This window comes from Bos grunniens, chromosome X (assembly GCF_055505025.1).
Source record: "Bos grunniens cultivar Pamir isolate PY7600 chromosome X, Bosgru_T2T1.0, whole genome shotgun sequence".
Classification (NCBI taxonomy): domain Eukaryota; kingdom Metazoa; phylum Chordata; class Mammalia; order Artiodactyla; family Bovidae; genus Bos; species Bos grunniens.
This window is the reverse complement of record NC_141194.1, coordinates 97,070,538-97,097,357: the sequence shown is the minus strand read 5'-3', so window position 1 is coordinate 97,097,357 and position 26,820 is coordinate 97,070,538. Positions and strand designations below refer to the sequence as shown.

At 37.6% G+C, this 26,820-nt stretch overlaps 1 protein-coding gene across 8 annotated transcripts in view; it reads left to right on the top strand.

Moving 5' to 3' along the window:
- The window catches only part of DIAPH2 (diaphanous related formin 2), a 1,061,378-nt gene that overhangs the window by 772,501 nt on the left and 262,057 nt on the right, over positions 1-26,820 (top strand). The window lies entirely within an intron of this gene.

The following is a 26,820-nucleotide window of genomic DNA, read 5'->3' as shown; positions in this document are numbered from 1 at the left end:
AGTAACGACAAACACCCTCCCTTGGGATCTTGAACGTTTCACGTCTTAATGGATATTGATGGCACTATTAAAAGCTGAAAAAACATAGGGAGAAAGCACCTTGTCCAGCTGTGAGCCTACGAACAAAATACTGGTATATCCACATAGTATGAAGTAAGTTGTTTTCTTGGTTAGCAAGAATGACTGCATATAAAAGGAGAATTTTTTTTGCTTTGGTTTTGTTTTCTTTTTTTTTTTTTTTAGGATTTTTATTACATTTAATTCATATTTAAACTTGATTTTATTTTATTTTTAAACATTACGTAATTGTATTAGTTTTGCCAAATATCAAAATGAATCCGCCACAGGTATACATGTGTTCCCCATCCTGAACCCTCCTCCCTCCTCCCTCCCCATACCATCCCTCTGGGTCGTCCCAGTGCACTAGCCCCAAGCATCCAGTATCGTGCATCGAACCTGGACTGGTAACTCGTTTCTTACATGATATTTTACATGTTTCAATGTCATTCTCCCAAATCTTCCCACCCTCTCCCTCTCCCACAGAGTCCATAAGACTGTTCTATACATCAGTGTCTCTTTTGCTGTCTCTTACACAGGGTTATTGTTACCATCTTTCTAAATTCCATATATATGTGTTAGTATACTGTATTGATGTTTTTCCTTCTGGCTTACTTCACTCTGTATAATAGGCTCCAGTTTCATCCACCTCATTAGAACTGATTCAAATGTATTCTTTTTAATGGCTGAGTAATACTCCATTGTGTATATGTACCACAGCTTTCTTATCCATTCATCTGCTGATGGACATCTAGGTTGCTTCCATGTCCTGGCTATTATAAACAGTGCTGCGATGAACATTGGGGTACAAGTGTCTCTTTCCCTTCTGGTTTCCTCAATGTGTATGCCCAGCAGTGGGATTGCTGGATCATAAGGCAGTTCTATTTCCAGTTTTTTAAGGAATCTCCACACTGTTATCCATAGTGGCTGTACTATGCATTCCCACCAACAGTGTAAGAGGGTTCCCTTTTCTCCACACCCTCTCCAGCATTTATTATTTGTAGACTTTTGGATCGCAGCCATTCTGACTGGTGTGAAATGGTCCCTCATAGTGGTTTTGATTTGCATTTCTCTGATAATGAGTGATGTTGAGCATCTTTTCATGTGTTAGTTAGCCATCTGTATGTCTTCTTTGGAGAAATGTCTATTTAGTTCTTTGGCCCATTTTTTGATTGGGTCATTTATTTTTCTGGAGTTGAGCTGTAGGAGTTGCTTGTATATTTTTGAGATTAGTTGTTTGTCAGTTGCTTCATTTGCTATTATTTTCTCCCATTCTGAAGGCTGTCTTTTCACCTTGCTAATAGTTTCCTTTGATGTGCAGAAGCTTTTAAGGTTAATTAGGTCCCATTTGTTTATTTTTGCTTTTATTTCCAATATTCTGGGAGGTGGGTCATAGAGGATCCTGCTGTGATGTATGTCAGAGAGTGTTTTGCCTATGTTCTCCTCTAGGAGTTTTATAGTTTCTGGTCTTACGTTGAGATCTTTAATCCATTTTGAGTTTATTTTTGTGTATGGTGTTAGAAAGTGGTCTAGTTTCATTCTTTTACAAGTGGTTGACCAGATTTCCCAGCACCACTTGTTAAAGAGATTGTCTTTAATCCATTGTATATTCTTGCCTCCTTTGTCAAAGATAAGGTGTCCATATGTGCGTGGATTTATCTCTGGGCTTTCTATTTTGTTCCATTGATCAATATTTCTGTCTTCGTGCCAGTACCATACTGTCTTGATAACTGTGGCTTTGTAGTAGAGCCTGAAGTCAGGTAGGTTGATTAAAGAAGAGAGGGTAAGGAAAGAAAGTGGTCAACATCAGGTACCTGCAACTGAATAATGAAAAAGCATAGCCTTTGCCACTGAGGGTTAGAGAATTTGAAAACAAAATCTGAACAGGATGCAAGATAATATGATTAATATGGACCACCTGTTTCTAAATATATGATATTCAGAATTGCAAGCACTGTATAATGTTTACCATGTGTCAAGCACTGTTCTAAGGCTTTCACATATTTTAAGTACATTAATCTTCATAACATCTCTATGAGACAGATGCTATTATTATCTCATTTTATAGATGAGGAAACTGAAGCTCATAGAAATTAAGGAACTTGCCAAGGTCACACAAATAGCAAGTATTATCAGCAGGATTAGAGTCTAAATAGTCTGGTGATAGCATCTTTGCACTTATAAATGCCATTGTCAAATAATAATAGCAATAACAACAGCAACAACAGCAAACATACAGTACTTACTGCGTATCAGGAACTGTTCTAGGAATTTTATGTATTTGAATATATTTAATCCTCACAAAACCCTAATAGAAGAATATTACTATCTCATTTTAAGATGAGGAAACTGAGGCACAGAGAAGTTAAGGGAGTTGTCCAAGTTGACATAGAGAGTAAGAGGTAGAACCAAGATCTGATCCTAGGCAGTCTGTGGCCAAAGTTAATTATTAATTATTATTATTATGCATTTTAAATTGCAAGTATTTATTATAATAGAAAGTGAAAGTGTTGGTCGCTCAGTCGCATCTGTCTCTGCGATCCCACAGACTGTATCCAACCAGGCTCCTCTGTTCATGGAATTCTCCAGGCAAGAATACTGGAGTGGGTTGCCATTCCCTTCTCCAGGGGGTCTTCCAAACCCATGGATCGAACCCCGGTCTCCTGCATTGCATGCAGATTCTTTACCATCTGAGCCATCAGGGAAGCCCCATTATCAATTACTCTGCCATAAATCTTCTAAAGTGATATTTGGCAAATCGTCAAAAGTGATATTGCTACCATTTTATTCATACCTTTAAAATACATACAAATTTTTAGAAAGTGACTACAGTTTATTTTTTTGCCCAGGAAATAAGCATAATTTTAAAAGAAAAGAAGTATACAGAATGGATAAACAGCAAGGTCCCACTTATGGCACAGGGAACTATATTCAGTATCCTGTAATATACCATAATGTAAATGAATGTGAAAAAGAATATACATATATATATATGTGTGTGTGTGTGTATGTGTGTGTATTCTCAATAAATGGCTGATTTACTCAGAGGAAAATGGAGCATGACAGCTCTTGCAAGTCCCTGCACAAATATGCCAACATCCCTAATTTTGAGTGAGGCAGAATCTCAGTGCAACATTTGGGTTTCCCAAACACAAACACACAGATACACTCACAGACACACACATTTCAAGGTGTGGAGATTGAGGTGTTTTTCACTCTCTGTTTCTTTGCTGATTCATGACCACTCCATAAAATCTGTGTTAAAGATGAGGTCTTTCCCTAAGCCTAGTTATTTTCTGTCTGTTTGGATTGGGTGGGATATATCTTTTGCCATATATATATGTGTGTGTCTGTGTGTGTGTGCCTGTGTGTGTGTGTATGACTGAATCACTGCACTGTACTAACACACAATTGTAACTAAATATTGTAAATCACTGTGAGGTGAAATGGGAAAGTGTTAGTTGGTCAGTGGTGTCCAACTCTTTGCCACCCCATGGACTGTAGCCTGCCAGGCTTCTCTGTCCATGGGATTCTCCAGAAAAGAATACTAGACTGGGTAGCCATTCCCTTCTCCAAGGGATCTTCAAAATCCAGGGATCAAAACTATGTCTCCTGCATTGCAAGCAGATTCTTTAATGTCTGAGCCACCAGGACATTTTAAAAATAATAAAAAGAAGAAAGTAAACTGCCAAGGTAAAAATAAGATAGTATCAACATAATTTAGCAAGCAAGTTTCATAATTAGGATCAGAAGAACAGATCCTGACTGACGATCACTCAATTAGGGAAAGGACTAGGGCACAGCATGGCAGTGGGTATTTGTAGGAAGTTCTCACTTAACAAGTAGAATAGCACTGAATATTAGCTCCCTTACGTGCATGGAGGAGTACTGAGAGAAGAGGCTGGAAGAGGTAGGGGACAGATTGTGCATTCTCTTAGTTATGCTAAGTGTCTTACAGTGAGAGCTGTGGTAAATCTATGAATGTTTCTAAATAGAAAGTTAATGTGCTTTCATAGGTTTCTTAGAAAGATCATTTTGACAAAAGCATAGAGAATGGACTGAAAAGGGAACAGCATGAGACAACAGAGGTTAAGAGGTTATCACAGTCTTGACAATAGATGATGATGGCCTGAATTAATGCAGTGGTAGTGCCATTACAGAAGTTACCAGTAAGAAGTGTATTCTATTCTATAGGTTGTGGATATGTACAGACAGATTTATTTTAAGGAATTGGCTCATGTGATTATAGAAGCTGGTATGTCCAAAATCTGCAGAGTAGGATGGAACCCTGGAGAGCCAGGGAAGAACCCATGTTGTAGTTCAAGTCCAAAGGCAATCTGCTGGTAGAATTCCCTCTTGTTCAGGGGTGATCAGTTTTTTGATCTATTCAGAACTTCAGTTGATTGGATGAGGCCCACCTGCATTACAAAGGGCACTCTGATTTACTCAAAAATCCACTGACTTAAATATTTATCTCATCCAAAAACACCCTCATTAGTCTGAATATGTGGATACCATGGCCCAGCCAAGCTGACACATAAAATTAACCATCACCAGAGGGTTGTTAAAATGTAGAATTGACTAACCCTGAAAATTTTAGATGAGAGAATTAAGGAAAGGGGGCATTAAAAGAAAGGGGTACCTTCTTTAATAAATAAATCAATTTAATAAATAAAGGAAAAACAATTCACAAATAGAGCAGACTTCATCAGGAGGATTACATGATAGGTGACATTTTGAATCTTGTGTCATTTTAAGAAACATTGTAAAGATGGGAAATATCTAAGAAGCTATTGTGTATGTGCATATGAAACTCAGGAAACGTTCGGATGAGAAAGACTTGAGAATCATTGGTTTTTGATTATTAAAGTTAGGATATATTAGTCATGTAGGCTTCCCAAGTGGCTCAGTAGTAAAGAATCCATCTGCCAATGCAGGAGCTGCAGGAGACATGAGTTTGATCCCTGGGTTAGGAAGAGCCCCTGCAGGAGGAAATTTCAACCCACTCCAGTGTTCTTGCCTGGAGAATCCCATGGACAGAGGAGCTTTGCAGGCTAAGTCCATGGGGTTGCAAAGAGTTGCACACAACTGAGCACACACGCAGGCGTGCAAGCTTATTAGTTTCCTAGGCCTATTATAAGAAAATACCACAAACTGGATGGCTTAGAACAACAAGGTTTATTGTCTCCCAGTTCTGGAGGACAGAAATCTGAAAGGAAGGTATAGGCAGGGTGCTGCTCTTTCTGAAGACACTAGGGAAGGATCCATCCATTTTAGGCTTCTGTCTTTGTTTCTCTTAGTTCCTTGGCTTATGGCAGCATGACTTAAGTCTTCACATGGCATTCTCCATGTGTACACATCTGTCCCTTCACATGGTGAAGGGAAACCAGTCATGTTGGGTTAGAGGTCCAACTTAAATCCAGTTTGACCTCACCATTAGGTTTTTGATTGGTGGCCCATATGTAGCAAATGTCGTTCATTGTTCGATAGCTAAGTCATATCCGAATCTTTGTGATCCTGTGGACTGTGGCACGCCAGGCTTCCCTGTCCTTCACCATCTCCCAGAGTTTGCTCAAACTCATGTCCATTGAGTCGGTGATGCCATACAACCATCTCATCCTCTGTCGCCTCCTTCTTCTGCCCTCAATCCTTCCCAGCATCAGGGTCTTTTCTAATGAGTCGGCTCTTTGTATCAGTCAGCTAAAGTATTGGAGCTTCAACTTCAGCATCAGTCCTTCCAATGAATATTCAGGATTGATTTCCTTTAGGATTGACTGGTTTGATCTCCTTGCTGTCCAGGGGACTTTCAAAAATCTCCAGTTTGAAAGCATCATTTCTTTGGTGCTCAGCCTTCTTTATGGTCCAGCTCTCACATCTTATTATTATTGTTTATTGTAAATATTATTTGACAATTATTGTATATGCATGTTAGTACTTGCAAATATGTTTTAAAAAGAGATCCTTCCATTGAAATTATATAATCTTAAGAAGATCAAAGATGCAGAAAAGAAAGAATAAGAACAGAGTTCGGTAACTGGGTATCAAAACAGCGTTCAGTGTCAGTGAGTTTCTTAGTATCTTGTAAAAGATACTACTGTTAACTAGGTGGAAGTCAGTTGCAGATATTCCTTGAGTCTGGGAGGAGGCATGATGGAGCTACATAAAAAGTGAATCCATGGAAGACATGAGAATGAGGTGCCATCCGAAAGTGATTCAAAGAACTTGTAAATGTGTCCAGTTATAACAGTGTTATCCATTTTCCACTGAAAGAACTGATGTAGAACATTGGATTACCATTGTGAGCTACATATAATATAAGCTGTAGAGATACTTCATGCACATGCGACTGGAGATAGATACATTTTGAATGAAGAAATCTAACCTGTACAAACGTAGTCAAGAAAAGAGTCCTTGGGTAAACGAAGTCATTTGAAAACTGCAAATGACTTTAAAAACATAGATACTTTTTCTGTAAAGTTTCTATTTCATATGAACTTTACAAAGTGTTAGCCCATCCCTTTTTAAAAAATCTCCTGTGATCCCATAACAACAAGATGTATTTATCTAGCATGTAAAATTATATACATTCATCATGAGGAAATATTTTAGAATCTAATTATCCAGAGGACTAATGGGTAAGTTCAGTTCAGTTCAGTCACTCAGTCGTGTCCAACTCTTTGCGACCCCATGAATCGCAGCACGCCAGGCCTCCCTGTCCATCACCAAAGGGATGCCATCCAGCCATCTCATCCTCTGTCGTCCCCTTCTCCTCCTGCCCCCAATCCCTCCCAGCATCAGAGTCTTTCCCAATGAGTCAACTCTTCACACGAGGTGGCCAAAGTGCTGGAGCTTCAGCTTTAGCATGATTCCTTACAAAGAAATCCCAGGGCTGATCTCCTTTAGAATGGGCTGGTTGGATCTCCTTGCAGTCCAAGGGACTCTCAAGAGTCTTCTCCAACACTACAGTTCAAAAGCATCAATTCTTCAGCGCTCAGCTTTCTTCACAGTCCAACTCTCACACCCATACATGACCACTGGAAAAACCATAGCCTTGACTAGACGGACCTTTGTTGGCAAAGTAACGTCTCTGCTTTTCAATATGCTATCTAGGTTGGTCAACTCTTGCTTCCAAGGAGTAAGCGTCTTTTAATTTCATGGCTGCAGTCACCATCTGCAGTGATTTTGGAGCCCAAAGAAATAAAGTCTGACACTGTTTCCACTGTTTCCCCATTTCCCATGAAGTGATGGGACCAGATGCCATGACCTTTGTTTTCTGAATGTTGAGCTTTAAGCCAACTTTTTCACTCTCCTCTTTCACTTTCATCAAGAGGCTTTTTATTTCCTCTTTACTTTCTGCCATAAGGGTGGTATCATCTGCATATCTGAGGTTATTGATACTTCTCCCGGCAATCTTAATTCCAGCTTGTGCTTCTTCCAGCCCAGAGTTTCTCATGATGTACTCTGCATATAAGTTAAATAAGCAGGGTGACAATATACAGCCTTGACATATTCCTTTTCCTATTTGGAACCAGTCTGTTGTTCCATGTCCAGTTCTAACTGTTGCTATCCTGACGTGCATACAGGTTTCTCAAGAGGCAGGTCAGGTGGTCTGGTATTCCCATCTCTTGAAGATTTTTCCACAGTTTATTGTGATCCACACAGTCAAAGGCTTTGGCATAGTCAATAAAGCAGAAATAGATGTTTTTCTGGAACTCTCTTGCTTTTTCGATGATCCAGCGGATGTTGGCAATTTGATCTCTGGTTCCTCTGCCTTTTCTAAAACCAGCTTGAACATTAGGAAGTTCACGGTTCACATATTGCTTGAGCCTGGCTTGGAGAATTTTGAGCATCACTTTATTAGCGTGTGAGATGAGTGCAATCGTGCGGTAGTTTGAGCATTCTTTGGCATTGCCTTTCTTTGGGATGGGAATGAAAACTGACCTTTTCCAGTCCTGTGGCCACTGCTGAGTTTTCCAAATGTGCTGGCATATTGAGTGCAGCACTTTCACAGCATCATCTTTCAGGATTTGAAATAGCTCAACTGGAATTCCATCACCTCCACTAGCTTTGTTCATAGTGATGTTTTCTAAGACCTACTTGACTTCACATTCCAGGAGGTCTGGCTCTAGGTGAGTGATCACACCATCGTGATTATCTGGGTCGTGAAGATCTTTTTTGTACAGTTCTTCTGTGTATTCTTGCCACCTCTTCTTAATATCTGCTTCTGTTAGGTCCGTACCTTTTCCATCTTTTATCGAGCCCATCTTTGCATGAAATGTTCCCTTGGTATCTCTGATTTTCTTGAAGAGATCTCTAGTCTTTCCCATTCTGTTGTTTTCCTCTATTTCTTTGCATTGATCGCTGAGAAAGGCTTTCTTATCTCTTCTTGCTATTCTTTGGAACTCTGGATTCAGATGCGTATATCTTTCCTTTTCTCCTTAGCTTTTCACTTCTCTTCTTTTCACAGCTATTTGTATGGCCTCCCCAGACAGACATTTTGCTTTTTTGCATTTCTTTTCCATGAGGATGGTCTTGATCCCTGTCTCCTGTACAATGTCATGAACCTCCATCCATAGTTCATCAGGCACTGTATCTATCAGATCTAGTCCCTTAAATCTATTTCTCACTTCCACTGTATAATCATAAGGGATTTGATTTAGGTCATACCTGAATGGTCTAGTGGTTTTCCCTACTTTCTTCAATTTAAGTCTGAATTTGGTAATAAGGAGTTCATGATCTGAGCCACCGTCAGCTCCTGGTCTTGTTTTTGTTGACGGTATAGAGCTTCTCCATCTTTGGCTGCAAAGAATATAATCAGTCTGATTTCGGTGTTGACCATCTGGTGATGTCCATGTATAGAGTCTTCTCTTGTGTTATTGGAAGAGGGTGTTTGCTATGATCAGTGCATTTTCTTGGCAAAACTTTATTAGTCTTTGCCCAGCTTCATTCTGTATTCCAAGGCCAAATTTACCTGTTACTCCAGGTGTTTCTTGACTTCCTACTTTTGCATTCCAGACCCCTATAATGAAAAGGACATCTTTTTGGGGTGTTAATTCTAGAAGGTCTTGTAGGTCTTCATAGAACCATTCAACTTCAGCTTTTTCAGCATTACTGGTTGGGGCATAGACGTGGATTACTGTGATATTGAATGGTTTGCCTTGGAAACAAACATAGATCATTCTGTCATTTTTGAGATTGCATCCAAGTACTGCATTTCGAACTTCTTTGTTGACCATGATGGCTACTCCATTTCTTCTGAGGGATTCCTGCCTGCAGTAGTAGATATAATGGTCATCTAAGTTAAATTCACCCATTCCAGTCCATTTTAGTTCATTGATTCCTAGAATGTTGATATTCAGTCTTGTCATCTCTTGTTTGACCACTTCCAATTTGCATTGATTCATGGACCTGACATTCCAGGTTCCTATGCAATATTGCTCTTTACAGCATCAGACCTTGCTTCTATCACCAGTCACATCCACAACTGGGTATTGTTTTTGCTTTGGCTCCATCCCTTCATTCTTTCTGGAGTTATTTCTCCACTGATCTCCAGTAGCATATTGGGCACCTACTGACCTGGGGAGTTCCTCTGTTCATGGGGTTCTCAAGGCAAGAATACTGAAGTGGTTTGCCATTCCCTTCTCCAGTGGACCACATTCTGTCAGATCTCTCCACCATGACCCGCCCGTCTTGAGTGGCCCCACGAGCATGGCTTAGTTTCATTGAGTTAGACAAGGCTGTGGTCCTAGTGTGATTAGATTGACTAGTTTTCTGTATGGTTTCAGTGTATCTGCCCTCTGATGCCCTCTTGCAACACCTACCGTCGTACTTGTGTTTCTCTTACCTTGAATGTGAGGTATCTCTTCACGGCTGCTCCGGCAAAGCACAGCCACTGCTCCTTACCTTGGACGAGGGGTAAAGCAACCACAAAAGATTATTTCTTGGATAATGCATAAAGAAACCACAAAAGATTATTTCTGTAATGTAGATGTGATCAACCAAGCTCAATATTAAGTGAAGATATCATGGAAACCAAGCAGCCAGAGAATTACGTCTTTGCAGTTAAATACATTAAAAAATGCCATGTCTCAAAAAAAAAAAAAAGCCATGTTTCAAGGCTCCATTTTGAAAGAATTAGAGGTCCAAAGGCAAAGGCCATGATAAGAAATAGTATTTTTCATTGTAAAAGAGAAAAAAGACATGGGTATATATTAAAGAGACCGTCATTTGTAAACATTAAGTGACATGACTAAAAAATTATTAAAATCTCTACATTACAAAAGTGGAGATCAGTCCTAGCTCTGCCACCTACTCACTTTATGACCTTGTTCTCTTCCTTCATCTCTTCATGCCTCAGTTACCTCATTCATAATAGAGGATAATGACATTTGCCTCCTATTGTTTTTGTGATAAGTGTAGTACATAACACAGAACCTAGAAAATTCTTGCTGCTGCTAATGATGAGTCATTTTGTGCTCATTGAAGAATTCAAAAAAAAGTTCAAGACATAGTCCACATCCTTTTTAGTTTATAGTTTTGTCAGAGATGTGTAGGGGAGAAAAAAACTGTTCATTGACTGGGGCCCTATAGATTACATGGACAAAAGGCAGATTAACAGGAGAAAAATGAACAGATTTATTAATACATGCATCATGCATATACCTGCGAGCATTCAGTAATGAGTAACTCAAAGGGGTGGTTAGAACTTGGGCTTGTATATCATGTTAGGAAAAGAATAATACATTTTTAGAAGTTTTTAGATGAGACTAAGGCAAAGCACTTTGAGTTTCTAGTGTGGCAAATTGTGGGAATGTAAATATATGGAGAACCTAATGGAAGATAAGAGCTAGTGGGTAAACTGTTACATAGGTTCCCCTGGTGCTGTTTCCGAAAGGATAACAGTCAATCAAGAATAGTCTCTGATGAATAACTTCTCTTTATTCCTGGTAAAGAGTAATAGAGGGACACCTTCACAAATTTATGTCCTGCTTTTAGGCAGATAGCTACAGGGCTGATAGTTTTTCTGGTATCTGCTTCTTCTTAATTGTCTTCAGCTTGAAATAGTGGCATATTTTGAGGTGAAATATTCTGCTACTCTTCAGTTGTGATAAAGCTGAACCAGCAAACAGTGTACTGATATATAATAGAGATTACTTCAGACTATCTAAAAGGAGAGATCAATGAGATCTGGTAAAATGATGTAAGGTTTCACAAGAAGTTGAAAAAATAGTTGAACTATTTTTTCACATAGTTCACTAACTATGGTCTCTGAATGTATCAATTGAACTAGATGCTGAAGGATGGGTAATATTTGGCTAACCAGGGGTGAAACTATTTAAGTAAATGGGACTAATGTCATCATTGGCACATGTCAGCATGGAAGATGGAAGGCCTCATGGAGGAACAGTTCGGTGGCCCACAGGGAAGTACATCAAAGTAATGACAAGGATAGGTCCTAAGTTCAGGTCTTAGATCTGCAACTGAGTACCCATATAATCTCTGACAAGGACTTTCATCTCTCTATGCCTTAATATCCTCCTCTGTAAACAGGAGTAATAGAACATTCTTTGTTATTGTGAGGGTAAAATGAGGTAATCCACAGAGACTGATGTCACTAATACTCTGGTCTATCAATTACATGTTGATGTCATTGGTCTCTGATGAACAGTTCAATGTTCAGTAAATATTTTCTCAGGTTCTCATTGTCCTCGTTTTCATCATTGACAGAGAAGAGTTTGAAATTGGAAACTATTGGAAAAATAGGAAGACTGTTGGAAAGACTTGTGAGGAGTCTTGCAAGTCAGATGATGAGTTGTGAAGTGATGAGGTAGGAGAGTCAAGGTGATTATAGGAATTTGTTCAGGGATTACCCAGGTAGTGAGCCAGAATACAAGAAAGGAGAGTTGAACACAAGGTGGATATAGCTGGAAGAAAACAGTCAAAGGTGAAGAAAAAAAGGAGTTAGCTCATGTCTGATGTTCCTTTCAAAGGAGTTGCAACCTGTGGCAGTTTAAGAAGGTGGTACACAAAGGAAAATTTTCATAGAAGACATGGAGGAAAAAAAGGCATTTGGTGTTGGAAGCAATGGATTCACTGATGGCCTAGACTTTTTTTTTTAATATAAATTTGTTTATTTTAATTGGAGAATAAATACTTTACAATATTGTATAGACTTTTTAAGAACAGCAAAGTTTCATCAATATATAACTATGTATTGATGTGTTTTGACATCTTAGGTTATTTCATTAATCCAACCAATATTTATTGTGCCATTCCACAAATAATTTTAATTAAAGCATGCACAGTAATACGTCGTTTATTTAAATATAAAATTAAGAAAGCTAATTTAAATGCAGCCAAACATATGCTAAATCAATAAATGTACTCTAAAATGTGTGTAATAGTATGTAAACTATGCAAAGTACTTGGCATAATCTACATTCTCCAACCTTTGATTGTATTAATATAGATGATAATTTAGGGATCATGAAAAATAAATTAATTAAATCTGTAAGTAGAGTAAGAAATCTTACCAAATATTTGTAATATTTGTGAATAAATCTCTTTCTTTTCATGTTTCTGGAACTCAGCAAATTAATTGCAAGGACTAACAGGAAGCAATAAAAATAAATGCATTTCAGAAAGGGTGTTTTGAAATTGGAAACTCCAAGTGTGATTCTTATGCAAATATTATTTAATCAGGAACAGTTTTGCTTCTCCTCATATAAGATTATATGGAAATTAGAATTACCTGTTTACTTCTAGTATGATTATAAGGACAGCTACCTGAGTCAGATTTGATGATAAATCCAGTCTTCTGATAGTGAATAAGCAAATTTTAACCAATAAACCTAAACATTTAACCTCTATCATTAGTGGTGGATAGCAATTTTAGTTTTCTGAGTTTTAAAATGATTGTATGTTATAAGTTAATTAATTCATTTCACATTATTTTAATCTGGATGGATCAAAATTATGTTTCCCAATGTCATACCCTAGGCATTAAATTATAGTAACCAATAGTAAAGATTAGAATATCTGTAAATAACAGAATTAATCCCAAGCAGTATTAAAGCTTGGGCTTCTCTGATGACTCAGATGGTAAAGAATCTGCCTGCAATGTGGGAGACCTGGATTCGATCCCTGGTTTGGGAAAGATCCCCTGGAGGAGGGCATAGCAACCCATTCCAGTATTCTTGCCTGGAGAATCCCCACAGACACAGGAGCCTGGCAGTCTATGGGGTCACAGAGTCGGACATGACTGAGCAACAAAGCATAGCACAGTATTGAAGCACCCCTGACAATATAAATTTCTGAGACAAACTAGGTGCCACATTCTATCATATTTTACAAGTGATAATGGGCAACTCATAGATGCTAATGCAAAGCAAAACAGTGACCTAACAATAAGCCCTATTTATGAAGAAATAAGGCTTCCCTGGTGGCTCAGCAATAAAGGATCTGCCTGCCAATGCCTGCCAGTGTGGGAGATGCAGGTTCAATCCCTGGGTTGGGAAGATCCCCTGGAGGAGGAAATGGCAACCCACTCCAGTATTCTTGCCTGAGAAATGCCGAAGACAGAGGAGCCTGATGGGCTACAGTCCACTGGGTCACAAAGGGTTGGACACAACCTAGTGATTACACAATGAAGAAAAAAAGAATATCTGGTTGATATTCCATTTATTTAAATTGCCTTGCTCCCTATATCAGCAAACATTTCAAGAAATCCATTTATTCAAAATAAAAACTTTCTCTCTTTGCTGTCTAGGTTTATTTTTCTCAATGGAAATATGTGGCATGTGAGTGTGTGTGTGTGTGTGTGTGTGTGTGTGTGTGTGTGTGTGTGTTGTGAGGTGGAGGGGGATTCCCCAAATAAAATTAGCCAGTAAAGATTTGCCCAGGGCCTTAGAGCTTTAACAACCCAAGGTATTTAGTAGTGTACATTTGGGATTTTATTATTACTTTAATGAAATATCTTTAGGTCCAATTTAGGCAACCTCATGACATACTGCTGCCATTCATTCAATAAACAGTTCTCAAATTTCTAAATTCAAGCACTGGGTTAAGGCTTTGAGGTACAAGAGCAGCTTCCACAATAACAACCGTCAAACGATACATCACACTCAGTCAGATGACTCTGTGACCCCCCACCCCAGTGACAAGTCATCTCAGTTAGACCTTGCAGTTGTTTAGCCTGCAATTACAGAATTTAGTCTCCTTTCCTTCACAGCCAGAGAAACCTGAGTTCAAATCCTGACTCCCCCTCTAAACAGTATAACTTTGAACAATTCACCTAACCCCTCTGATCCTCAGCTTGTGCTGTTTAGTAGCTCAGTCGTGTCCTACTCTTTGCGACCCCATTGACTGTAAGCCTGCTACACTCCTCTGTCCATGGGGATTCTCCACGCAAAAATACTGGAGTGGGTTGCCATGCCCTCCTCCAGGCAATCTTCCCAAACCAGGGATGAAACCCAGGTCTCCTGCATTGCAAGTGGAATCTTTACCCTTTGAGCCACCAGGGAAGCTTCCTTGCCTATAAAACAGGAAAAAATGCCATCCTCCTCCTAGGATTTTCTTAAGAATGAAATGACACAATATGTGCAAATCTCTTAGCACTTGCTTGGTACATGGTTACCATTTAATAAGTGTTAAATGTTGTTATCCCTTTAATAAGAATAGTTATTTCAGTGAGCATATAATGAAAAACTATGAATAGAAATAATCACAACAATTAAAATCTTAGTTGACTAGCATGCCTAGAGGAAGAGATATTCTGATTAATCTGATCTTATAATTTTATAGAAAGCCATTTGGGCACCAGTCTTTATCATCCGTAATCTTTCTGAACTCTGTTAGTTCACAGCCCTCCTCCAACTCACACAAATACCTTTTCCCAACCCCCAGTATTTTTGGCCTCAGATTTTACACAGGTGAAAATGTGCAACATAGTGCTTAAATATAGTTTTGTACATGCAATCAGCCCACAATGTATAGATCATTGATAAATCATTGAAGTCAAAGTGAAACTCACTCAGTCGTGTCTGACTCTTTGCAACCCAATGGACTATATAGTCCATGGAATTTTCCAGGCCAGAGTACTCGAGTGGGTAGCCTTTCCCTTCTCCAGGGGATCTTCCCAACCTGGGGATCAAACCCAGGTCTCCTGCATTGCAGGCGGATTCTTTACCAGCTAAGCCACAAGGGAAGCCCTGATAAATCATTAGGACTTTGTTATTTTCTCTGGGCCATTATTCAGAGCATAAGTGATCACTGCAAATGAGTGTTGGAGAGTGGGCTTCATCTATTCTAATTCCAGAATACACTCCAGATTAATCAAAGGTTCTAGTTATTTTTTCCTGTAGTCTCTTTGAGCCACTTATCACTAGTAATTTTTTTCTGACCTCATACTAGAATAATTGCATTTCTGGCCTGAGTTCACTAGAAATAAGTGCTAAACTCTCATTCTATCTGCCTTAGCAATAAAACAAATTTCTACATCAACTAAAAATATTCTTTTAAATAGGAGACAAAAATAAATATGTGAAACAAGATAGGTAATATACTTTAGATCTCATTAAGAGTTCTTACATTCTAAATGCAGAAACTCCAATTTGCAAAAACTGTAAGAACTGTCTTCAATGTGTTGAGTATTTAATAAGATTTCATCATTCTTATGTAGAATATGAGTAATGCCAGCAGTTACAAATTTGGCTTTCCTCTACAGTATGTGCTTGTTGCCATGTATGCGTTATGTAACTTCACTAGCTAGAAAACCATGAAAATATTGGAGCAGGTCAGTGAAAACGATCGAACTGACTACATAAGAAATGACCAAAATACCTTGAAGATGGCCTAATCACTTATTAGAAACATGCTTCAGTTCCATATTTCAATATTCTGATTCTTATTACAAAAAAGTATCAAATGAATAACAGCTGTTATATACTGACATTGCAGTTAATTTGACCCTGTTCTCAGTCAAATGCCTTTAGATTCACATTGGTAATTATACCTAACAGCTTCCTGAAACCAACAAACTGCCCTGCACCCAACTCAGTTCCACCTACATTGAATCCCTGAGCCCCCAGGCTGCTTCAGAATCAGGGAAAAATCTATTGTTAATGTGTGAAAGGATTATTATGCATGGAAACCTTTTAGTGATTTTTAATTTAATTCTACAAGTGCTTACTGAATGCCCATAGTGTGTTGAGCAGAGTGAGACACTCTAATCATAGTATTATTGTCTGTTAACTCAACACCATTAACCTACTTAAGGGGTTACTAACTGTCAGCCTTTCTCACTCTGTATGTGTCTCTTCTGTAAGAAATAACAGTAAGAAATAACAGCTCTTGCTGCATATGTATGTATGTGTGTCTCCACTCACGCAGGACTATATGTAGCATATAACATGTATATTTCATTTTCACATATTTTTCACAAGTGAAAACTTCTGTTTTTCTTCTTTATGTCTAGTAATTTCTCAGTCACTCCCTTCACACATGAGCAATCTATAATGTATAAGATATCTTGACTAGTTGCTGCTGCTGCTAAGTCGCTTCAGTTGTGTCTGACTCTGTGCGACCCCATGGACGGCAGCCCACCATGCTCCCCCGTCCCCAGGACTCTCCAGGCAAGAACACTGGAGTGGGTTGCCACCTCCTTCTCCAATGCATGAAAGTGGAAAGTGAAAGTGAAGATGTTCAGTCGTATCTGACTCAGAGACCCCATGGACTGCAGCCTACCAGGCTCCTCCGTCCATGGGATTTTCCAGGCAAGAGTACTGGAGTGGGTTCCCATTGTTCTTAGCGGGAAAAAAAAGTCTTAGTTTAAGAAATCAGTTATACCTTTGTTATAATGGTATTAGAAAAACATTATAACCTAAACTTAGAATACCTAGTTGTCATCTAATTCAACAATGGATTTGATATACTATCTCATAATAGCTTAGAAGATGATGATATGATTCATTTGGAAAGCAAAAAATAATTATCCTTTAAATGTGCAATTAAGTGTAGATACCATAATCCTTTTGTTCTAATCTAACCAGTATTAGAATCTACTCTACATGTACATTATGTAAAAAAAAAAATTATCTCTTTATCAGAGGAGGTATTTCAGAGGTCCTGATTTTGATTTAGTCTTTTCTATCTGGTGAGCCCTAGATAGAGCTGCCTAAGAATTACGTAAAGCATCGCTAAACAGAATGTATGCCTGTAGGTCTAGGGAGCTGCAGGCACAGCCCTGCTGAGGGTAGGACAGGTTCCTAGGAGTTCTTTACAGACCTGAATGGTTCTGTGGTGGGCTTCCCTGGTGGCTTAGATGGTAAAGGATCCACCTATAATGCAGGACCCGGATTCCGTCCCCAGATCAGGAAGATCCCCCCGAGAAGGGAAAGGCTACCCACTCCAGTATTCTCGCCTGGAGAATCCCATGGACAGAGGAGCCTGGCAGACCATAGTCCGTGGGATCGCAAAGAGTTGGACATGACTAAGCAACTAACACACATACACACACATGGCTCTGTAGTAGAAAAATCATATTCTTAGCATATGCTGGGTTAGGCTATGCTGTAATCTGAAAGTCATAATACTTTGTTTTGTATTAAGTGTACAGCAAAGCAATTCATTTATGTATGTGTGTGTGTGTGTGTGTGTATATTATTTTTCAGATTCTTTACCTTACAGGTTATTGCAAGGTATCAACTATAGTTCCCTGTGCTATATAGTAGGTCCTTGTTGTTTATCTATTTTATATATAGTAGTGTGTATCTGTTAATCTCAAAGTCCTAATTTATCCCCCCACCCCACGTTTTAAGTGAATCATTTTGTATAGTTGAATGTCTGAATTTGAAATTTTCTAATTTCCCTGTTTATCTCACCCATGTGTACATTTTTGTGGTTTTGAACTGCTACCTCATCTGATTTTCTAGAACAGTATTTCTGTGAAAGGAAAATGTGTTCCCTCTAGTCCTCTTTTATCAAAAACCCTTTGCACTTGCTTTCTTTTGCCAATTGAACCTTTTTTGAAATGCATCAGTAGGGAGAGCTTGCCTAGCCTTTGCTAGACAGGAGTAGCTATAGGTGCATTTAAACAATCTAACTTGAAAAGGGGATTTCTCTCTTTTTATTTGAAAACAATTGAAAATGAAAGGTGTGTGTCTCAGGATAGAGTGCTTAACCGACCTTGTTCTACTTCACTTCAGTGTGGTATGTGAAACTGCCTCCCCTGTGTCTTCCCCAGCATTTTAAAAAGACGATTTACTTGTTTGAGGCAACTGGTTCTGAGTCAGAGCTCTTTCTGGCGTAACCAGGATCCATTATGTTGTTAGGCCTTGTTATACTGTTCTTTTCATCTCAAAGAGTGAATGAAGCTTTGTTCGAAGGGCTAGATGATCATATTTTGAGAGGAATGGAAATGAAACTAGAGAGGTGGACTATGGCTCCATTAAGCTTTAAGAGTACCTGTGCTCCATCCCCCCCAGTACGTAGAGCCTGAACTTATCACTCATCTCATGTAAGCTCCTGTGACCCAGGTATGTTGAAAACTAACCCTTTTCACTTGAGTAACCATGACAGTAAATGAAACCCCACAGAGGTACCTCTCTCCTCATGGATGGAAACGGGGGTGGTGGTAAGGCATTTGCAGTATGGTTCTCAGCCTCTTCTCCCAGTCCCCTCTCTAAGACCCCAGAAAAACAAAGTAGCATTTTTATAAGGAAATATATATTGTAAATCAACTGTACTTCAATAAAAATATATCGATCTTTTTTTTAAAAAAAGAATTGTATGTGTTCTTCCTTTTACAATCATAGATAATTATAACCTTATGAAAAGCTTCTATGTGCTTTGGACCTCAGTAGTCAATGCTTCTTCTACAGGATGTGGCTCTTTAAAGACAGAAGTAATTAAGTACTGATTGGAACTTACATTCCAAAGTCAAATCAGAAGTTTATACTCCCTCACAAACATTTCCACCAACAGTAGTGTCTTCAAGGAAAAAAAAATGTATTTGAGCTCTCAGTGGAAAATGGGGCCAGGTTTTTGCTTTGTTCTTTTTGTTTCTTGAGAGGGAGGAGGATAAGAAGGTAGTTGCTTATCTCACAAATATGGTAGTTAGCCATCTCTAAATCATACCGTTTTGCTCTAAGGTGGGTAATGCCAGACTCTGGCATCAATACTGTATGCCTTTCTTTTTCTTTAAATTTATTTTTTTAATTAAAGTCTAGTTGATTTACAATGATGTGTTTCAGTTTCAGGTGTACAGCAAAGTGATTCAGTTATTTACCCATTCTTTTTCAGATTATTTTCCCGTATAGGCTCTTATAAGATACTGAATATAGTTCCCTGTGCTGTACAGTATGATAATTATAATTATCAAACAGTTAGTGTTCATTTATACTACCCACATATTATTGGTCTTCATTCCTTTTTGTATTTCAGATCATACATCTGGAATTACTCTTTCTGCCTGCAGTATATCTTTTAGAATTTCTTTTTGGTGAAGATGACAAGGTATTTGGGCCAAGCCTCTTTAGGAACTTTCTGGGCGAAAAGAGACCCAACCCTTGTCCCACCCTAACACCAAGGCTTGGGCCTTTGGCCTTCTTATTAATCTCACATGAGTTTTCCTTCCTATAATCCTATCTCACCAAAGTGCTCCTCCTGTGTCCTGACTCTTTTTAAGTCATTTTCTCCCATACCTTAGTTTATAACAAGCCAAAATGTTTCATCCAGCTTTGTGCTCTATTTGGCTTTATTTCCTGATTTAAGCTTTGTCTTTTTGGCCTCAGTTTCAGGTCACAACCTCCTGACATCCTCCTGGCTCCCCAGTCCTCCCACCATGCTCCTGTTGCTAATTGGCAGGCTAACCCAGTACCATCTTTCAGGTTGAATTTCTTCCTTCAAAAGAATACTTCCACCATCTGTTGATACCTTGTAACACTTGTGGCAGGTGCCTCAGGGACTCTCCCACAGTGGGTGGGTTCAGATTCTCGCCCTTCAGGTTCTTGACATTCTTCTAGGCCAGTGGTTCTCAAAGTGTGGTCCTCAGCCCACTGCTCAAGGCCGTAGACCTTGAGTAGAGCTAGCCTCATCCACTGCTCCTTCTACTATACAACTCTACTTCACTAGTGCTTTAAATTGTTAATTAGTTAAATTATTTATTTTAATTATTTACATGTGAAAATGAGGGACTTATCCTCCAAGCTTTACATTCCTATCATTTTTGAACTTTCTGCCAAATGACGGGATCAGTCACAATCAAGTAGTTTTCAGTGAAGATGGGAAGATATCCTTGTCACTTAAGTTTACAGGGAATTCAGCAGAGTATTTGTGTTGTCCAGTATGGCTTTGATGGATGGATGTTGCCATGTTTTTTCAACTATAACATTCCAAAGTGAACTCAAACAACTGATTTACTAAAGAATGATTATTTACATTCTATGTGTGTGTGTGTGTATACATAGGTGTATGCGTGTACTTGATTTATGAAGTGAATTACCAAAGAATTTCTTAGGGAGAAATATCTCTGATATGCTCAGATAGAATTTCTTAGTCATGGGGAGGAGGTAGATAATGAATTACATAGCTGTTTTAGGAGCACATCTACTGAAGAGCAAGTGATTAGTTGAGTATTAACACACTCTTGCTATCATTATCCTTATTTGTACATAATTTAGGGCCCTTTGTTTGCTCCTGATGTATGGATTCAGATATCAGGTAAACATGTGTGAGTTTTTCGTCTTGGCTTGACATCTTTGTTCCATATACCCTCATGGATATGAACTTAGAGGAAAGAAAATCCAAAGCTACTATTCCAGTCTTTTCTGCTTTTAAATTTATTTTCAGCAGCCAAACATTTTTTTTTCAATGATAATTGGAGCATTGAGACTATTTTCTTAGTAAATCACTCTTGAATGGATTGAAAAAGTTAGTGTAGCCTCTAAAAGAAGTGACTTTACCACTGGGAAATTCTTCTTTGATACAATTTTATGAATGTTAAAGAATATAGCATGAAGAAAGTATCAGCAGTAGACAGTACTACATCATTCTGAAGACAATGTGATCTTTTTCAAATATTAATAAGGAATTTATGAAAAATGAGCAATCAAGATAGTTTATTATGTTACAGATAGGTTTTATTTTACCAGCATGGAAGCATAATTTGTGGAGCCCACTGCAAAATAAAAATGTGGGCCTCTTGTACAAAAAATATTAAGAACTTCAAGATGGCAGCAGCAGAGCCTCAAAGCAAGTATGGGGCCTTCTGAGTGCTAGGCCCTGTGTGACTGCATGGGTCGTATGCCCTCACGTGTCCAGAAAGCCCCTGTGTTTTGCCTAAGTGTACAGTGAATGAAAGAAGTCAAATCCACATACCTTTGTTCATGGAACAAAATGAGCATTTTAACTTGAATAAAAGTGAGAATCTTTTAACAAGAATCCACTTCTAAAAAAAAAATCTCTTCCTACCAGTGACCTCTTTTATTTATTTCAAAATGTCTATTCTTTCCCATCAATTTCAGTATGATCTCTGTAGCAAATAAAAAAGGGAGCTTTTCCCAGGAGAACTTATGTCAAGAAACAATCATCTTTGGCCCTCTTCTGATACATTAAGAAATAGTTCTCATCTCTCTTAAAGTAGGTTTGAACATTTTCCTCTGATGAATACTTTACATACTCTGAGCAAACAGCTTCAAATTTCTCATGTATTTTTCTGAAGAGATTCCTATTTCTTTTTTTTTAATCCCCGGTGGTTTAAGGTATCATATCTACATATAGTTTGTACTACATTCTATATAAGCAATGCAATAAGACTTATAGGATTTCATTCTGTAGCATTGTCCTTAGCTCTGTTTGCACTTGATGCTGAGTTCACTTAGAGAAATATGCATCCTTTGTTTTCTGTGATTTGGTTTTCATAAAACATGAAGCTGTTCTCTAGATTATCCAGACTAGTTCCCTGTCTCAAGGTATACCCATATGTAACTCTGTAAGACAAATGGTTAGACTGTATGTTTCTAAATGTCTCAGAAAAAGGAGGTAGCACCAATAGTCCTTATATAGTGAGGAATTTCCAGGGGAATGCACTTACAGTCTTCACAAGTTCCGTTGTTCTTGAATGCAATCATTATTCTTTCCTTTTTATTGAAATTATTTGATATTATTCCTTTACTTTGGGTAAAGTGCCTTATTTTGAAACCTAACTTTAATTATATTTTTATGGAGAAAATAGAAAGCAGGTTCTTCTAACTAGTATATTCTACCATGTAAAACTCTTAACTTTGTCATTACATTTGTCCATTTGTCATCTCTTCCCTTGTGGTTCAGCTGGTAAAGATTACGCCTGCAGTGTGGGAGACCTGGGTTCGATCCCGGGGTTGGGAAGATCCCCTGGAGAAGGGAAAGTCTACCCACTCCAGTATTCTGGCCTGGAGAATTCCATGAAATGCAGTTCATGGGGTTGCAAAGAGTTGGCCATGACTGAGTGGCTTTCATTTTCACTTTCTGAAATGTAGACATATCCTGATTAATCATTATTGTCATGTAGGTTTCTCTCTTTTTTTCATGAAAAAAATATTGAATTATTAGTTTTTCTTAAAAGTTCAATGGTTTTTATATTTCAGATGCTGTTTAGTATTCAGCATATTCACAGCATGCTCAGAGTTTCCCTCACTAGTCCACTGGCTCTAATATTTATTAGAATAATTTTATTTACCATATGTTTGTGTCATATTGGAAGTGTTAGGAGAAAAAATTGAATTTTCAATGTGAAAGGTCCTCTCTTCTTTTATCAAAAGGAAAAGATGCATTCTCTGACATTAATAAAAGTCGTGCTGGCGTTCTTTTAATAAGAAACTCACTAAAATGACAAAGAGCATGAAAAATGTAATTAGATGTTTGATTGAACTGGGTTGGTTGGTTGGTTTTTCTATCTGGTAAATTCTAATTCACAAAAATAAAATTACAATTAATAAGAAAGCACAAATGTAGCAGATATATTGATATTCTACATACTATTGAAGTAGTTGTCGATTCATGTGATTACAATATAAAAAATAAATTTGACTTTTTTGCAAATTTTGCTGAATTTTTCTCTGAAAAAATACTATAACAAGTGGGTTTATTTGTTCAGTTCTCAGTGAGGTACTGGCTGTATCAAGGTTTTGGCAAAACAAACATGCTTTATCTATCTCTAAGTATATTAACTAATCTATAAAGGCTTGACATTCATTAATGCTTGCTGAGGGAAAAAATGAGTTCTCAAGATTGTGTTTTGCTCAGTACTGTATAACTTACTTTCATAGCCCTACTTAAGCTTTGATTTCTAAATCTCTCCCCAGTGAAATCATACCTCAAAGATATTTCGTTAAAATGACGAGATAAGCTGCCTTGCATCCCTATGCTGGAGTAGGAGTAAGGGACAGAGTTCTGGGAGATCTTGCAAAACTATTCCTAAGCTTTAGGGAAAGAAACACAAGTAATTAACCTCATCATCATAAACAATAATAGCCCAGAGAACATGACAACTACGTATGGAGAACAGGCTTGTCTTGGATTTGTATTGATGACTCAAAACATAGAGTTAGAATGTGGAGGTTGGAGTTATGGAAAATGGGGACTATTAGAAAGACTGTGCTTTTCAGGTTCTGCATTTTTGAAAATATTTTAAAGATGCATATCATCGTTGTCATATCATATACAATGCAAGACCATAGCATAGCAAGACTATAATAATACAGTCTTGCCTCTTTGTTTTGAAATATTTTTTCAGAGAGCTGGTAATAGTTCAGATGACTTTATTATATCCCTAAATATTAGTTTGAATCATATGAAACTGTTGCTCTTTGACTACTTTGGGGGCTATAAACGTGGTGACCTCACAGGCTTCAATCTAGTAAAAAACATGTCATTCCCCAAACAGAAAGGTAATATTCTCCTATTCCTTAACTACTTTCTGTTGTATATGAAACTCAAACTCTGCCTTTGTGATCATTTACTGGTTAAGTTTGACATGTAAGAGAAATTTCAAGCAGATTTTTTGGCATCAAAATAGAGATTTCAAATAGGAAAACCAGGCCCCCCTGGGAAATAGGCCTTAATGAAGTCACCTAATCAGTACCCTGGTCTCAGTGGATATAGTCTTTCTGTTTGCAGAGTATTTCTTCAGAGAAAATGCAGTGTGGTTGGTTAATTTGTCATCTTCTTTATCATTGCTCTAAATGAATATGCCCTGGTCATTCTAATGAGATTAAGAGACATTGTCCTTTCTTGAATGGAGCTGGATGTTGACAAGGTTTCCTTAGCTACCTATTTCCAAGTCCCCTCTTACATGAGCATGATTAGTCCATTCAGCACATGTTGTTTTCTCTTGATTTGACTCTGAGGTAGAAGTGACCTTTTCCTCACTCTACTCCCCAATTCAGGATGAACCTTAAAGCAGCTTCCTCTAGTCTGGAGAGAAATAAGATTTCAGCACTGAATGGATTCTCTTAAGTATACTTCTTTGTTCAAGACCGTGCTAATGTGAACGCTTAGTAAAACAAATATAATGGCATTTTTAAAGCCTCACAAGGCAGGCAATTGCTTTAAAGAAATCATGGAACCTTTTTTTCCTGAAGTGGAAAATCCAAGTGTTCTCTAACACCCAGGATTGAGCATAAGTTGTGGATTCCTTCTAAAGGGTGAGGATAAATTTCCCTTATACTAAAAATCACCAACTGCCATGAGTCGGACACGACTGAAGTGACTTAGCAGCAGCAGCAGCCATGGAAGTGCTGAGTGAAAATTTGTCCTTATCATTTCTTTGTGGACTACAATTCCCCCCTCTTGATATAGGCTATAAATAGGAAATAAACCGTCGAATGAAATCAGATAGTATGCAAAGATTTCACTGATGAGTTTAGGTGAGCAAATCATGAAAAGAACAGAATATTATCTGGTCCTAAATCTTCGCCAAGGAGTATTTAGTGACTTCCTCACTCTCTACCCTTTTGGAAGATACCACTTTTTAACCCCACTTTTGAAGAATAACACATATTTGGTATTAATTTCTTTTTTTAAACTTATCCAAAAGAAGGAAAATGATTAACAATATTAAAAATTATTACTGTTTAGTGGACAAGGGAAATAAACAATCTTTTTAATATCCTTCATTAAAATCAACAGTTTCTCCTTTCATAATGTATTTATCTGAGGTAATTGATCAGTACACAGACTATACAAAAATAACTTGCTTTTCTAAATGGTAGAATCTTGGCTTATGCAAACACCTGATACATGCCCAAATGATAATGTAAAAAATTATAGTGTAAATTATCTTTCTAAGAGCCAAAAATCTGCAGTATTTTTCCTTCTGTTCTTCAGATATATTTTAAACAAGTAGTGATTTTTAAAGTGTTTCTTTGGTATTCAGTTTGATAAGCAAGGCTCTTTATTAACCAAAAATTCTCTCAATTTCCAAATAAGACTACATAGTGGAAGAAATACATAATTGATCTATTTGTGGCAATGTTTCTTAGAAGAATGCCTTATAATTCCCTGTTTTGTAGAGTGCTGTCCACTGAGTAAGTGCCTAGTGTCACATGTTGATAGCTTGAAAGAATGAATTAAAAGCTAAATAAGAAATGTGCTGGGGCTCTGAGTGAAGCATACTGTGTCTACGTCCTCCCTGCTTTCCTCTTTGGACCCTGCTATCCTAAGAAGAGACATGGTTGAAACAAATTTGAAGTTGTAAATCTTTTCTACTTAATCCTAAGAAAGAAATTACATGCATATTTGCAAGTCTGTCTCTGAACCCAGCTCTATCCATTGTAATAAAAATATAACAGTATTCACAAACAGTAGTTACACAACAGTAGCTAGATAGTGATACAGTTACTTCATAAAATAGTATATGATATAAGCCAGGGAAGTTTTTTTTTTTTTTAATGTAAAAGTGAAAGTCAAAGAAATGCAGAGGTCAAGTAGACACATCAAAATAAAGCACTCATGAAGTTAAGCTTCAAGGAATGATAATCTTTAAATGCCAGTATTTTCTCTGGTTTTGCCAGCTTTCAGGGGGTTATTTAAGCATAATTATCATCTATGACTTTATTTTAAAAGAACTACATAATGTTCAGAAACTGACATAATTATATCTCTGAGGTATTGGTGCCTAATTTTGTAATTTTATGCCATTTTCTACTAACTGATCGACTCCCATGTAATTCAATGGCATCCATATTATTTACTCAATAATCTGTAATTATAGATTTCCTCTAATGAAGCACCCTATGCTTTATTGCCCCGTGTTCTTAGGAGTTCTCTGGGTTTCAATTACAGAAAATTTGAACTTTGAAGAGCTATTTTTTCCCTGATGAACATTATAAAGTAATGAAGAGATTAATCACTGTTCCCTTGACTGAAACACCAAAAGGCAATACCACCTAATATACAATTGCCTTATTATTTTGCATATGTCTTCTTTTTTAATTTAATAGTTGAATTCAATTAAATGGTAGTAGCAGTATGTTAAATTTACTATGAGTATCTGCCTTAGGGAGTTATTTATTTATTTATTTTGAAATTAATTTTTTTTTTCTATTGGAGACCAACTTCCTTTTATTTAGTAAAGCATATAATTAAGGTCTATGTAAAATTTAATTAGTTAATAGAGCAGGATATTGTTAATGTGTGTTTTGTATAAATTGCCTAAATTACCTGAATTTAGGCCCTTTATGTTTCCAAAGCACTCACTCTAGGACTTTGACTCCTTGAATAGATCTG